The following is a 15,458-nucleotide window of genomic DNA, read 5'->3' on the forward strand; positions in this document are numbered from 1 at the left end:
ACTGAGACCAAGTCTCTCTCTGTCACCCAGGCTGGAGTGCCAGTGGCATAATCTCAGCTCACTGCAACCTCTGCCTCTCTAGTTGAAGAGATTCTCCTGTCTCAGTATCCTGAGTAGGTGGATTTACAGGTGCGTGCCACCACACCTAGCTAATTTTTTTATATTTTTGGTAGAGACGAGGTTTCACCATGTTGGCCAGGCTAGTCTCAAACTCCTCACCTCAAGTGGTCTGCCCTCCTTGGACTCCCAAAGTGCTGGGATTACAGGCATCAGTCATCGCACCTGGCCAGAATCTCGAGTCCAATTCTGGCTACTCCCAGTGCATTTCATTGAAGGGATCATTAGAGCTAACACAGAATTTTCCCTGTGTCATTTGCTGGTTACTGTTCATATGCACTTTTACACATATTAATTCATTTAAACTACACAACAGCTCTATGAGATACGTACTATTATTCTCCCCATATGAAAGGTTCATAGAGGTTAAAAAAAATCCCAAGACCACACAGCTATTAATGCTATCATTTGGATTCAGGGGACTAGCCCAAGAGTCTACTTCCTTAACCACTCCTTTAGTGTCCTTTATGTATCCCAAGGCTATTTCATGAAATGGTAAAGCAGCTAACATTATTGAGTCGATATTATGTGCCGAATATTTTGTAGGGTGCTTTATACGCATTTGTGAGTAGTTTCCAACCATGACTGATTGCCACAATTACCAGGAAACTTAAAAAACGTTAATTTCTTCTACGAGCCACTTGTAACCTCCTCAATCAGTTATTAGGAGTAGGAGTGAAAACAGGAATCAGCATTTGAGTTTTAGTTTGACCCATGTGCTAGAGGGTCCCAGGAAACGTGGGAAGCAGAATGCGATATTCCCTCCTTCTGTTCTCAAGAGCCATGATCACATCTTCTGGCTTCTCACAAATTCTTGGAGGTTGTGCATATTTCCTCAAATGATGGGCCACTGGAAAGGCAATCTCATATTATCATGATTTACTGGATGTCGAGTCTAATTCTGACAGCTCCCAATGCATTTCACAGAAAGGATCATTACAGTAAACACAGAATGTGTCACATATTTTGCACAGTATTTTCCCCAATAGCCCCAGTTGGCTCAATTTGGAGAAGTCGTTCCCCAGTAGGGAAGAAGGAAAGACAAAAGAAGCATTTTTACAGCATTTATTTAGTATAGGCTAGACATTTTTTATATGTATTTTATACATATCCATTCATTTAATGCCCTGGATTCCATGGAAAGAGGTGTCATTAGTATCATCCCATTTTACAGAAGAAGAAACTGAAACAAGAAGGTAAGTGATTTGCATCAAGGTTACGCTGCAGGGGAAAGGAAACAGCAAGAGAGAAAGAGGGTAACAGCTGCCTGAGTTAGGAGTAAACATCCATCATAGAGGTCAGAAACCTTCCCAAGACCACACAGCTATGAATGCCAGGATTTGAACTCAGGCTGTCAGGCTCAAGAGTCCATGCACTCTGCCAGGGTTCTGTGTGTACTCCTGGGCTGTTTTGTTCAATCACAAATCGAATAACATCATGGAGTCCTTATTACATGACAAATGTTTTGCTGGGTGGACTGGAGCCCCAAGGGCTGCAATATTTCACTCAGTCTGTTTTCCCACATTACCATACCAAGGCTGTTTACTCATCAACTTCCATCCAGTTGAGAATGGAGGGGGAGGATATGCAGGGGATTCATGTTTACAGAGCACACTGCACAAGGGTCTATACTTATAGTTCTATACGTTACTTTATTTCATCTTTACTGTCCCATGAAACTGTTGGTGCTCATGAGGCCGCTGGGTACTGAAACAAAGTAGAAATGAACTTCTTAACAGAAAGCCGAGTGCCGAGATCTGTCTATTTTTCTTTATATTCATTTTTCTTTTTTTGCTTGGATAATTGTAGTAGCCTGCTAAACCCTCTACCTGCAGTTTAAGCTGGCCTGCCACTAATCCATTCTCCACGGAGTGGCCAGAGTGATTGCAAATATAAATGAACTCAAGTACTGTAGTCTAGTTAATAGTATCGTGCCAATGTCAATTTTCCACTTATGTAAGTTATACAAGATGTCACCATTGGGGAAAACGAGTGATGGGACTCTATGTACTATTTTGTGACTTGCTGTGAATCTGTAATTATTTCAAAGTTAAAAGTAAATCAAGCCAGGTATGGTGGCTCATGCCTGTAATCCCAGCACTTTGGGAGGCCAAGGCCGGCAGATCACTTGAGGTCAGGAGTTTGGGACCAGCCTGGCCAACATGGTGAAACCTCATCTCTACTTAAAATACAGAAAAATTAGCTGGGAGTGGTGGCATGCACCTATAATTCCAGTTATTTGGGAGGCTGAGGCACAAGAATCACTTGAACCTGGGAGGCAGAGGTTGCAGTGAGCCAAGATCACGCCACTGTACTCCAGTCAGTGACAGAGCAATACTCTGAGTCAAAAAAAAAAAAAAAAAAGGTAAATCAATCTCTCTGTCATCTATCTAACTATTGCCTCATTGCAATGAGAGGTATGTATAGACAGATGTTTACAGATAGTTAGATGGAGACACAGACACACTGGCAAACATCTCCAGAGTTCAGAGCCCACTGCTTCCTGTTGCTACTCACCCCAGCCTGCATGCTCTGGTCTCTGGTTACTCCCCTGCACCTTGCACCACCCATCTCCTCCACTATAATGCTCCAGCCACACTTGCCTCCTCCCTGCCTCAGGATCTTTGCACTTGATGACCCTCTTTCTGGACCACATGTGCTATTCCCATGAATGGTTCCTGCTTGGTCAGGTTTTAGCTTAAGTGTTGCATCTTAAGAGGCGCTCCTCTGACCTCTCTGCCTTCATATGTCCTCTCCCTGTGTCCTTTTTGATTTTTCTGAGCATTTAGCAAACTTTCTACAAAGGACCAGAGTAAATACTTTAGGCTTTATGGGGCACCAAAAGTTCCTATTACATATTATTCTGTTGTTTACAACCCTTTAAAAATGTAAAAAAAAATTGTTAGTTTGTGATTTACTGACTCCTGGTTTAGACTATCTCAGCATATGATTTATATTCTACTCAGCATAGCCTGTCTAAGGTTAGCTTTGCAAAGCCTTACTGTGTTTACTGCCCACCTTCCCCTCTAGACTGTGGGCTCCATGAGGACAGGTTTTGTTTTCTGGATCATATCCAAGACTTGATCTAGGGTCTGCCCTGCAGTAGATGCCTAACATGTCCTAATGAATCAAGGAATAAATGAGAGAAATTCATCAGCCCTTTTCTTGGACATTGCCAGGAAGCTTCAGCCTGGCATGGCTTGGAGTGACCAGAAATGTCTGTGCTCTCTCTCCTGCCCACTTGCCTGCTGTGCAGCGTTTGGATCCCTATCAAGCTGCTCACTTCCACAAATATAGGTAGAAGTGGGAAAAATGAGCGTAGACACTGCCCCAGTTGGCACATCAGTTTAGGACTTTTAGATGCCATTGACAAGTGCCCAAATAACTTGCAAGGAAACCAAATAGCTAACTCATTGGCTTCCCAGTTGGCCTTCGTAGAGTGGGCACTACTAGGTACCAGACCCCAGCTCTGCCACAATATGAAAAAATTCAAGCATGGTAACTGGCCACGGTCCAGTGTTGTTTGTGATGATGATGATGACAGTTAATGATGATGATGACTTTTTTGCTTTGGAAATGAACATAACTATTGTTTCTTTTCTATTACACAAATAATCTGTGGGAATTTTAGAAACTTCAAACAATACAAGGAAGATTAAAATAACAAAAAAACCTCTCAACTCGTCCAAATTCCCATCAGCCCTAAATAGCCAGTTAACCATGTTCTGTTTTAAAGAGCATCTTTCCTGCTATCTTTCCAGTGCTTAAAGAAATACACACCTATATAATTTACATGAGTGGGATTACAAGATATCAAATGTCTCATAGTTTATCTTTTTGCTCAGACGTTGGTGATTTTAATGAACAAGTAAAGCAGAATCAGCATAGGAGAAATATGTCCTCTATCACAGTGACACATGCAAGCCTGGGGCTTTCTGCCTAAATGTAAAAGCTAACCCCAGGGGACTCGAGGGAGAAGTAAATGATCTGTGCTAATTCTCAAGACCTTACTCATAAGACTCTTGGACCAGAATTCTTCCAACCAAACACCTATGCCTCAAACAAACGTGTTTCCTGCTGCCTTCTTTCTGTGGCCAGTCAAGCCCAAATACTACTATGTACAGCATACGTGCTGATCATTTTCTTACCCAGGAAAATAACTTCCAGAATTACTGCAGGTCATCAAAGTCTGGAATCGGAGATAAAAATGCGAAGGTGACTGGTGTCTGGGTATCTCAGGTGGAGCATCCATGTATTGCATCATTTCAAAGTTTAAATATGAAAGGTCAAAAATGATATGAGGGAGGAATATTTATTTAGGTCAGTTGGATTTTTTTTTGTCTAGTGGAATTCCTCTCTGTACTCTGATTACCTCACATCTGAAAAAAAATATTTTAAAGTCCTGATTGTACTTCAGGAAAGAGGCACTTTTACTGTCTCAGGGAGGTCAGCTGGTATAAAAATCTGAATAGCTAATATTTACTTCCACTTCTCAGGCGTCAGGCACTTGGAATGCATTTTGTATTTCCTACCTAGGACATTCTTGGTGATAGGTGACCTCAGGATCCACACTGAGTAGGTGAGGGGGCTGAGCTCGGGGCAGGCAGGTAATTTTCCCAGGTCATCGAGCTAGCAAGCCACAAAGCCAGGAATTTTAATCTAGACCTGTCTGAGTCGTGGGTGCCCTCCTAACTGCCATGTTGACACACAGTAGGTGTACTATCAACATATTTTCCTTTCTCTTACCCTTACAATAGGGGGCCTTTGATAAGGGGAAGCCTCATGTCCTCATATTTGATTTTTTTCTATCCTGAGCATTCATTTCTTCATGCATTCATTTAACCAGTATTTCTTGCCCTCTTTCTCTGTGCCAGGCATTGTCCCAGGTACTGCAGATAGAGCAGCAGACAAAAAAAAGCCATTTCTCTCTCTTGCTTCATGGAACTTACTTTGCAGTGTGGAAGGTAGGTTATTTGAAAAAAAAAATAAAACAGAGATAAATATGTGCTATGTCAGAGGTTACAGGGCAAAGTAAAGCAGAGAATGGCAGGTAGAAAAGGACACGGTATTTCCTAAAGGGTGGTCACGGAAGAATTTTGGATGAGATGGTATTTGAGTAGAAGCCTGAAAGAGATGTGAAGGTGAAGACTGAAGGTATCTGGAGACAGAGCATTCCAGGGAAGGGCATATGCAAAGGCCCTGGGGTAGGAGCATGCCTGAGGGCCAGAGAGAGTGCAGAGGGAAAAGAGAGGATTAGAGACAGAAGATGAGCTGGAAAAGAAAATAGGAGGTGTTTGATCAGATCACATGGGGCTTTGTAGGCCATTGTGAAGGACGTGGGATTTACCTTGAGTGCACTGAGGTTTGAGCAGGTGAGTGCTCTGACCTGATTACATTTTAACAGAACCGTTCTGACATTCATGTGAGGGGGCAGGGCGTGTTGGGGGCAAGGATGGATGCAGACATGCTGATCAGGAGGCCGTTGTGATAATCCAGGAGAGAGACAGCGAGGTCTTGGGGCAAAGTGTGAGCACCAAAGGTGGCTAGAAATGACTGGATCCTCTGTATTTTGAAAAAAGAGCCAAGCTTTTTTTTTTTTTTTTTTTTTTTTTTTTTTTGATAAATTGGATGTGCTGAGAGAAAGGGACAAGAACAATATATTCCATAGCAGTTATGCCACTCTTGAGTATCAATGTAAAAATAAGAAGGACAGCTTGATGTCTTCAATTATGTTACCTATGCACTATGCCCTGTCCCCTCCCAGGCAGAACAAATAGTGATGACTCAAATCCACCCAACCATCTGTGTTCCTTTGACAAGTAACTTTACCTCTCAGAACCATTTATTCATCTACTCAATAGAAGTAATAATATCAACAGTGTCTCTGTCAGAGAGTCTCAGCATGGATTAAATAGGATGACCCATGCATGTGGCTTGGAGACATGCATATGGTGGAAGGGGACTAGGTGTTAGTCCTTATTCCTCTTAGGAGACACATAGGTCTTTGTTTTAGTTATGGAATTAGGCCCCTTCTTTTGAGGTAGCTGCAACCCTGGAGAGAGTATTTATCTAGCACTGTGGCTAAGATCAGAAACTCAGCAATCATTTACAAGGAAGCCATGCTCATGATCACTTCATCACTTGGTCAAGGCATTCCGGCCCTTAGTGGAGCATGGTAGCTCACATCTGTAGTCCCAGCTACTCAGGAGGCTGAGGTGGGAGGATTGCTTGAGCCCAGGAGTTCTAGGCTTCAGTGAGCTAGGATGGTGCCACTATACTCCAGCCTGGGCAATAGAGCAAGACCCTGTCTATAAAACAAAAAGGCATTTAGGTCCTCTATGCCTCAATTTGCTCACCTAGGAAATGGGGAGAGTAAAACTTTCCTTGCAGGGTGGCTGGGAGGATTAAACGGAGGACAAAGGAACAATGAGCAAAGAACAGCTCCTCAATCATTCCTACTTCCCTTCTTTTTCTTCCAAGTCTCTGTTCTCAGTTGCCAAATACCTGCATTAGGATTTGCCCTCACATTTCACGTCCACTCTGGGTTATGGAAAATTATGTTTCTGCCCTCTAGCATACAGAGCTGCAGCTAGTTCTGGGGCTGGGGATTTAACATCTTTGCATATTGTCTGATCCTGACATTTACTGTTCTCTGCTTGTTCTGGGCTGGAATCTGCAAGATGAGGCAGCTATAGGCTTTGTTCTGAGCAGAGGCAGCATATGCCACAGTCTGTTTGTGGGGCATATACAAGAGGAGGGGCTGGACTTTACTCTTATTATTAAATCGGATAAGTACCAGTAGTGATTTCCATCATCACCTCGCATCTAGATGTAGCTGCTGGTCTCCCAAGTCCATGCTCACTCCGTTCAATCTTTTTTCCACGTGGCTTCCAAAGGCCAGAGGGATCATTAAAAATGCTGGATCACATCATAGTTGTCTTTTTTTAAAATAGTTTAAGTTCTGAGGTACATATGCAGAATGTGCAGGTTTGTTACATAGGTATACACATGCCATGGTGGTTTGTTGCCTCCATCCCCCTGTCATCTACATTAGGTATTTCTACTAATGTTATCCCTTCCCAATCTCCTCACCCCATGCTATCCCTCCCCTAGCCCCCACATCCCCTTAGAGACCCCGGTGTGTGATGTTCCCCTCCCTGTGTCCATGTGTTCTCATTGTTTAACACTGACTTATGAGTGAGAACATGTGGCATTTGGTTTTCTGTTCTTGTGTCAGTTTGCTGAGAATGATGGTTTCCAGCTTCATGCATGTCCCTGCAAAGGACATAAACTCATCCCTTTTTATGGCTGCATAGTATTCCACAGTGTTTACGTGCCACATTTTCTTCATCCAGTCTGATGTTGATGGGCATTTGGGTTAGTTCCAAGTCTTTGCTATTGTAAACAGTGCCACAATAAATATACATATGCATGCATCTTTATAATAGAATGATTTATAATCCTTTGGGTATATACCCAGTAATGGGATTGCTGGGTCAAATGGTATTTCTATTTCTAGTTGTCTTAAAACATTCTCCTTCTGCCTCCCACTAGTCCAGCCACACTGGCCTGCCATTTGCAACTTGACTTTGCATCATCTCTATCAAAGGGCCTTTCCACACACTATTCTCTCTCCGGGTGGGGAGCACAGGTGCATATAGGGTTAGATAACAAGATAAAATCAGTAAGGTACAGATGGAGCATTTAGAGGCCCAACACCCTGAAAATATCACACTGGTGCCATATGCAATTTAGAACAAAATAACAGTAAGCAGTAACATAATTTTTTTTTCAAAATACATTTATATAGTTGTACTGAAACACATTTGTTCTCTTGTTTGCTTGCTCATGCTTTCTCTTTTCAGGTATTCTTATTCATTCTCTTTTAAGCTCAGTCTCTCTGGAGCTCTGCTTTACTGATACCCTAAATTGTACTTAATTTCCCAATTGGGAATTCCAGAAACTAGAGTCAAGAATGGGTTTTCTTTTGAGACCGAGTTTTGCTCTTATTTCATAGGCTGGAGGGTAGTGGTGCAATCTCAGCTCACTGCAAGCTTCACCTTCTGGTTTCAAGTGATTCTCCTGCCTCAGCCTCCCAAGTAGCTGGGTTACAGGTGCCTACCATCATGCCTAATTTTTTTTTCTGGCTTTTTAAAAATTTTTAGTAGAGATGGGGTTTTGCCTTGCTGGCCAGGCTGGTCTTGAACTCCTGACCTCAGATGATTCAACCTCCTCAGCCTCCCAAAGTGCTGGGATTACAAGCATGAGCCACTGCACTCAGCCAAGAAGGGTATTTTTAGAAAAGAAATAATTGAAAGAGGGCAGAGTAAGGAGTATTCAAAGACAGGTACTCTCCAGAACCACAGAATAAGCATCATCCTTATTATTTTTTTTTGACTAATAATGATAATACTGGTAAATGAAATTTGCCATATAATTGTCAAATTATATGGCAAGCCAATGGAGGGACTTGACTGAATCCTTCCCAGAACTCTTTAAGGAAGTGTTATCCTCATTTTACAAGAAAGGCTAGGCTCTGAGAAGTTGTGTTGCTGCCTGTTATGGACTGAATTTCAAGTCCCTCCCCTCCTGGATTTCTGTATTGAAGCCCTAACTCCCCAGGCGATTGTATTTGGAGACAGGACCTGCCTAGGAGGTGATAAAGGTTAAATGAGGTCATAATAGTAAGGCTCTGATCTGATAAGACTGATGCCCTTATGCGACAGGGAAGAGGCACCTGAGCACTTTCTCTATCATATGAGGACAAAGTGAAAAGGCGAATGTCTGCAACACAGAAAAAGAGCCCTCACCAGGAACTCAATCAGCCAGTGCCTTGATCTAGGATTTCTCAGGTTCTAAAATTATGAGAAAACAGATTTCTATTGTTTAAGCTCCCCAGTCTATCGTATTTCCTTATGGGGACTAATACACTCCCCAAGGAACCCTAACCACTTACAGCTAAAGACAGAATTCACATTCAGATCACCTGACCCCAAAGCCTGGGCTCTCAACCCAAAGCCTGACTCACCATAAACATTTGGGTTCCTAAGTCCAGGGTTTTTTTTTTATAATGTCACACTATATAAGAAGACCCCAAGTAGAAGCCAGTCATATGATACCTGATAATGCCCAGGCATGATAATTTTACTCCCTATACCTTAAAGGCAGGAGAGATTCTCTGACCTGAATCTTCGGTTTGCAAGACTAGGAGAATCCTGGCCATCATGTCTGAGTTGATGGCCTTGCATATGGCTGTGAGGCATGTGGAGGAGCCCAGGACAAGTTCAGCATACACAGAGGTGTATGAGTTTCCTACAGATACAATTACTACAAACTGAGTGGCTTACAACCACAGAAATTCATTATCTAACAGTTCTGGAGACTAGAAGCCCGAAATCTAGGTGTTGGCAGGACTGGAGGCACTGAGAGAGAATCTGTTCCATGCCTCTCTCTTGGATTTTAGTAACCCCTAGCAATTCTTGGTGTTCCTTGGCTTGTAGATGCATCACTTTACTCTTTGCCTCCATCAGCCCAGGACATTCTCCTGTGTGTTTCTGCACTCAAATTTGCTCTTCTTACAAGGATACCAGTCACTTGGTTAGGACAAGTTTGTCCTCTTCTTGATTATGTCTGCAAAGACCCTATTCCTAAATAAGGTCATATTTGCAAATATTGGGGATCAAGATTGCAATATTATCTTTTTGGAAAACACAATTCAACTCATAACAACGTTAATAGGGGTGGTTTTAGCATCCACACTAAGTCATGCAGAGTGACCCATGCAACCGATGTAAAACAGCAGTCATGACTGCTATGCAAATACACCTTCAAAACAATGCCCCACCTCTTTGCAGTAAGATAACCAGCTGAAGCCCTCCTACATAGAACTTCCACATGCTCAGGATTTCACAAAGTTTGGAGGCAGTTTTGGTGTCACAAAGGATGACGTAAGCAAAGGTATAGGAAGAGAGACTGAAATTGCAGCCATGGAGGTCCCTTGCTCATATAGCCCTTCAAGGAAACCTGCCATAATTAGGGTGGTTAGCTGATTGTCTCCAGCTGCTGCATTGTTAAATCCACTCCAACATTCATTATGAGGCTGTATTTTCCTGGCTGCACTGAACCAGTAACTAAGTGAGGGTGCCGGTACCAGCCCATCCTGCCTGATGAAGATTCTTCTGGTAGACAACACATGCTTGGAGGGTCCTCAGGCAGCCTGAGCATCTCCCTACCACATCCTCCTTCCTTCCTTTTCTCCTTTCCCATGTGTCAGAGCTGCATCATGGTCTGAAGGCTCTCACTACTGCTCCTCTTCCTTTCTCCTTTATCCTTCATAGGCATTTTCTCCAATAAACCTCTTGCATGTCAAATTCCTTCTTGGTATCCACCTCTCTGAGGACCCAGAAGCAGAAATAAGGATAGAGACATACAAATTCAGCCTTCCTGGAAGCCCTGATACACTGAAACAGAAGAACTCCAGCCTTCATGCTCACCCATATTCACATGGAAAGGGAGATTTCACCCGTGTGGAAGGTGAGTCAAAGATGGCCTGGAGGTTAGCTAGCTAAGGGGACAATTCATAGCGATTCCTACCCCATGCCCTGGCTTTTTTTCCATTATAGTGCCAATAAATAGTGGCATAAGCCACCACACCGTGTCCACCTGACTTTTATCTGTTGACATTTTGTTATCAGATCAGGTCTTTCACAAACTTTTCCTGCAGGATTTCCAAATGTAAAGACAAATATTTATTTTCCAGCCTCTTTGCACTGAAGATTTCTTTCTCAATTGAAAAAAGGACAAGATGATGCTGGCACCACCCTTCCCTACCTTTTTCCTGCCTTGAACATGAACATCATGCTTAGATCCTGGGTAGCCAGTTGAGAATGTGAGATAACAATCATGAAGGAAAAATTTAGAGAATGACAGAGACACCACCCCTGACATCATCAAGCTTCTGAATGAGCACAGCAGCTGTTTACCTCTAGACAGATTGTTTTGTAAGAAAAACAGACCCTCGTCTGTGTAAACTACTGTGTGCCACTTGCAGGTAAAAACAATACCTAGATGATACAGATGACTTGACTTTGAATACGTGCTCTGTGGATTTTGAGCAAAGGGCTCAGGAAATACTAGCAACGTCTTTGGCTGCAGGCAGAACATCACAGGCAGATGGTCACAAAGTACCAGCATCTTTCTTCACTTGGCACCCCATGCACAGGTGAACCTGGGCTAGGAGCTTCTGGATTAACTGTGGGGCTAAGAAATGCCCCCCCTCCTTGTTTACGTTTTGTTTTGATAGGGTGGGCACGAGAGATATGGGCTTAGTCTTTTCCCTAGTTTATTTGATTAACAGAAGTAGGTTATTAACAGTGAGAGTTTGTGGAAGTGAACATAAAATGTTAGTTAAATCTTTTTTTAAAAAATCTTTTAAGTTCATGGGTACATGTGCAGGTTTCTTACATAGGTAAACCTGTGTCATTATGGTTTGTTGTAAAGACTATTTCATCACTGAGGTATTAAGCCTAGTACCCGTTAGTTATTTTTCCCCGATCCTCTCCCTCCTCCTACTCTCTGCCCTCTAATAGGTCCCAGTGTGTGTAGTTTCCCTCTCTGTGTCCATGTACTCTCATCATTAAGCTCCCACTTAAAAGTTAGAAGATGTGGTATTTGGTTTTTTGTTCCTGCATTAGTTTACTAAGGATAATGTTCTCCAACTCCATCCATCTCCCTGCAAAGGATATAATCTCGTTCTTTTTTATAGTGTTCCATGGCGTATAAGTACCACATTTTCTTTATCCAGTCTATTATTGATGGACATTTAGGTTGATTCCATGTCTTCGCTATTGTGAACAGTGCTGCAGTGAACATATACATGCACGTGTCTTTATGGTAGAGCATCTTTATAAAGGATTTATACTTTACTTATCCAAGTGACAATGACTAGAACACAGAAGAAAGTGGTCTTGGGAAGACTTCCACAGTAGAAGACTTAGGAAAATAATCCCAACCACTCACTCATGTGTTGTTCAGGAGTTAATCTTTTTTATTCTATTAAAAAAATTCAAGGCCACTTTATACATCCCCCAAAAGCCCACATCTCCACCAGCTGAATGTGAATCAACCCCAAACTCAGAGCACAATCAGGTGTCATGTTCTTTACTTAATATCAGCAATAGTAACACTCGAGCACCAAAAAAGCCCATCTAATTATATGTCTGTTTTTTTCCTACTGTTATTATTTGTTTGTAACAAAAGGCATCTGCCATGCTAACTATGCCCTTTTAATAAGTATCTTCTCCAACCAACCAACCAAAATGAGTTTTGGGGTAAAGGGTTGTCAGTTAGAAAGGGAGGTCTTTACACCAGACCTTTACATTTTTCCTTGAGCCCACCCAATGACATTCTCATTCGTATGAGGCCTCCATAACCTTCACTCTGGCCATCAGGGAACATGATTCAGTGAAATTTTAAAAAGAGAGGTAAAATGATAAAATAAAAAATCTCAGAGAAAGAGAATCTAGAGAGAAGTCAGCCAAACCCACCTGTCTTGAAAGTTATAGGCTCACTTTGAGGATGGGATTTCCTAGAGAAAAATACACATCACAGCTGTGTCATGTACATATTGTAAAATATTCTCTGAAAGTTTTTTTCTATTTATGTCCAGAAGCATAATATATAGGAAAAGGCATACATCTGAGGTGTACACCTTGGTTACTTTTTCTTCCTTTGAACATTTTTTATTGTGGTAATATACATACAACCTAAAATTTGCCGTTTGAACCTCTTTGTGTGTGTATGAGAGCTCACTCTGTCAGTCAGGCTGGAGTGCAGTGGTGCAATCATGGCTCACTGCTACCTTTGCCTTCCAGGCTCAAGTGATCCTTCTACCTTAGCCTCCCAAAGAGCTGGGACCACAGGCACACGTCACCATGCCTGGGTAATTTTCATATCTTTTGGAGAGACGAGGTTTTGCCATGTTGCCCAGGAAGGTCTCAAACTCCTGACCTCAAGTGATTCCCAAAGTGCTGGAATTAGGGACATGAGCCACTGCCCCAGCACATTTGAACTGTTTTTAAGTATAACATTCAGTGGCATGAATTGCAGTCACAGTTTTGTACAACTATTACCACTATTCCAAAAATTTTTATCATCCCACACACTCTGCAACCATTACAGCTTGATTGATTTTTACATATATTACAAATATGTAGCCAAACCCCATATCAAGATATAGAACATTTCTAGCTTGCTTTCTTATACTTCTTTCCAGTTAATAACCTACCAGGGGCAACCACTGTTCTGACTTCTAGCACCATATATTAGTTTTGCCTGAACATTCACATAAATGGAACCAAACATAAGGTACTCTTTTGTGTCTGGCTTCTTTTACTCAACATTACCTGCAAGATTCATCCACATAGCTGCACGTACCCAGTTTGTTCTTTGTTTTTTGCTACATCGTATTCTATATATGAACATATCATGACTCTTTCAGTGAACAGGAGCACTCCTTCCTCTTGGCCACTGTACTAGTTTCTAGGGCTACCATAACAAAGAACCGTAGATTGGGTGCCTTAAGCAACAGAAATTTATTTTCTTATAGTTGTGGAGGATAGAAGTCCAAGATCAAGGTGTTGGTATGTTTGGTTTCTTCTGAGGTCTCTCTCTTCAGCGTATAAATGGTCCTGTGCCTTCACAGGTATTTTTTTACCCTCTGTAGATGTCTGTGTCCTAATGTTTTCTTCTTCTAGGTATACCAGTCATTTGGGAATAGGGCTTACTCCAATAGCCTCATTAATCTGTGATCACCTCCTTAAAGACCCTACTGAGAGTTAGGACTTCAACATAAAAATTTTGGGTGGGACACAATTCAGTACAAAACAGCTATGTACATAGGAGTGACATTCCTCAGTCACAGGATGGGCACATGTTTAGTGTTAATGAGTATATTGCTAGTTTTCCAAAGTGACTCTACTGACTGAAAGTTCCACCAGTACTGCAAGAGTTCTTGTTCCTCCACATCTCTGACAACACTTGATGTTGTCAGTTTTATTTTCACCTGAGTCATTCTGGTGGGTGACTGGCAGTATTTATTGGTGTTTCCCCAGGCACTTCTTGAATAGCAACTCAGTCTCTGATTTGACATTTGCCCTCTAGTCCCTATGTTGTCAGAATATATTTCGTGGTCTTACCTGGGAAATTGTTTAGCTCATGAAGGTTCCTGTGGTATGTCTGTCTCCACAAGTCTGGGAAGTGGTCTTTACCCCTATGTGGATAGAGAAACTGTGGGTAATTCACAGTTATATATTTACTTATATGTGAAATTTCTCAAATATTCTTTGATTACTGTGCACTACTTTTCTAAAAACAACAACAACAACAACAACAAACTCACTTAAGAAAGGAGGCCAGCTATGGTGGCTCACACCTGTAATCCCAGCACTTTGGGAGGCTGAGGCAGATGGATCACCTGAGGTCAGGAATTCAAGACCAGTCTAGCCAACAGGGTAAAACCCCATCTCTACTCAAAATACAAAAATTAGCCAGGTGTGATGGTGCATGCCTGTATTCCCAGCTACTCAGGAGACTGAGGCAGGAGAATCACTTGAAACCAGAAGGCCGAGGTTGCAGTCAGCTGAGCTCATGTCACTGCACTCCAGGCTGAGCCACATGTCCTGTTGAATATTCATTGTGGGAGTGCTAGAGAGATGATTCTAGGGTGCACCTTTAAGTGTGCTTTTTGATGGTTTTCCATTTTCAAAGAGCTCAATCATCAGTAAGCACTGGGATCATCCCCATGCTGTTGGAAAGGCTTTTAGAAAAAGGAAGGCTGGGCCTGATTATGATACAAATGTGTACAAATATGTGTTTCCCTGTTTGTGTAGATATATATGTATCATTTTTTAAAATAACCTGCACCAAGTACTGTGCTAAGTGTGCTTAGCAATCTTTGTAGCATCTTTATTAAATTTATAGCGGCATAATAACAACATTAATAATAGCAATAATTATTATTTTTTGATGTTTAGAGAGGTTCAATGACTCATCCAAGGCCACATAAATAGCATGTAAATGGCAGAGCTAGAACTCTGAACTCTGATCTACCTGACTGTTTGTTTTTGAGATGGAGTCTTTTTTTTTTTTTTTGAGACAGAGTCTCACTCTGTCACCCTGGCTGGAGTGCAATGGTGTGATCTCAGCTCGCTACAACCTTCCCCTCCCAGGATTAAAGAATTTTCTTGCCTCAGCCACCTGAGTAGCTGGGATTACAGGCGCACTTCACCCTGCCCAGGTAATTTTTAGTAGAAGCAGGGCTTTGCCACCTTGCCCAGGCTAGT

This window comes from Callithrix jacchus, chromosome 12 (genome assembly GCF_049354715.1).
Source record: "Callithrix jacchus isolate 240 chromosome 12, calJac240_pri, whole genome shotgun sequence".
In the NCBI taxonomy this organism is placed as follows: Eukaryota; Metazoa; Chordata; class Mammalia; order Primates; family Cebidae; genus Callithrix; species Callithrix jacchus.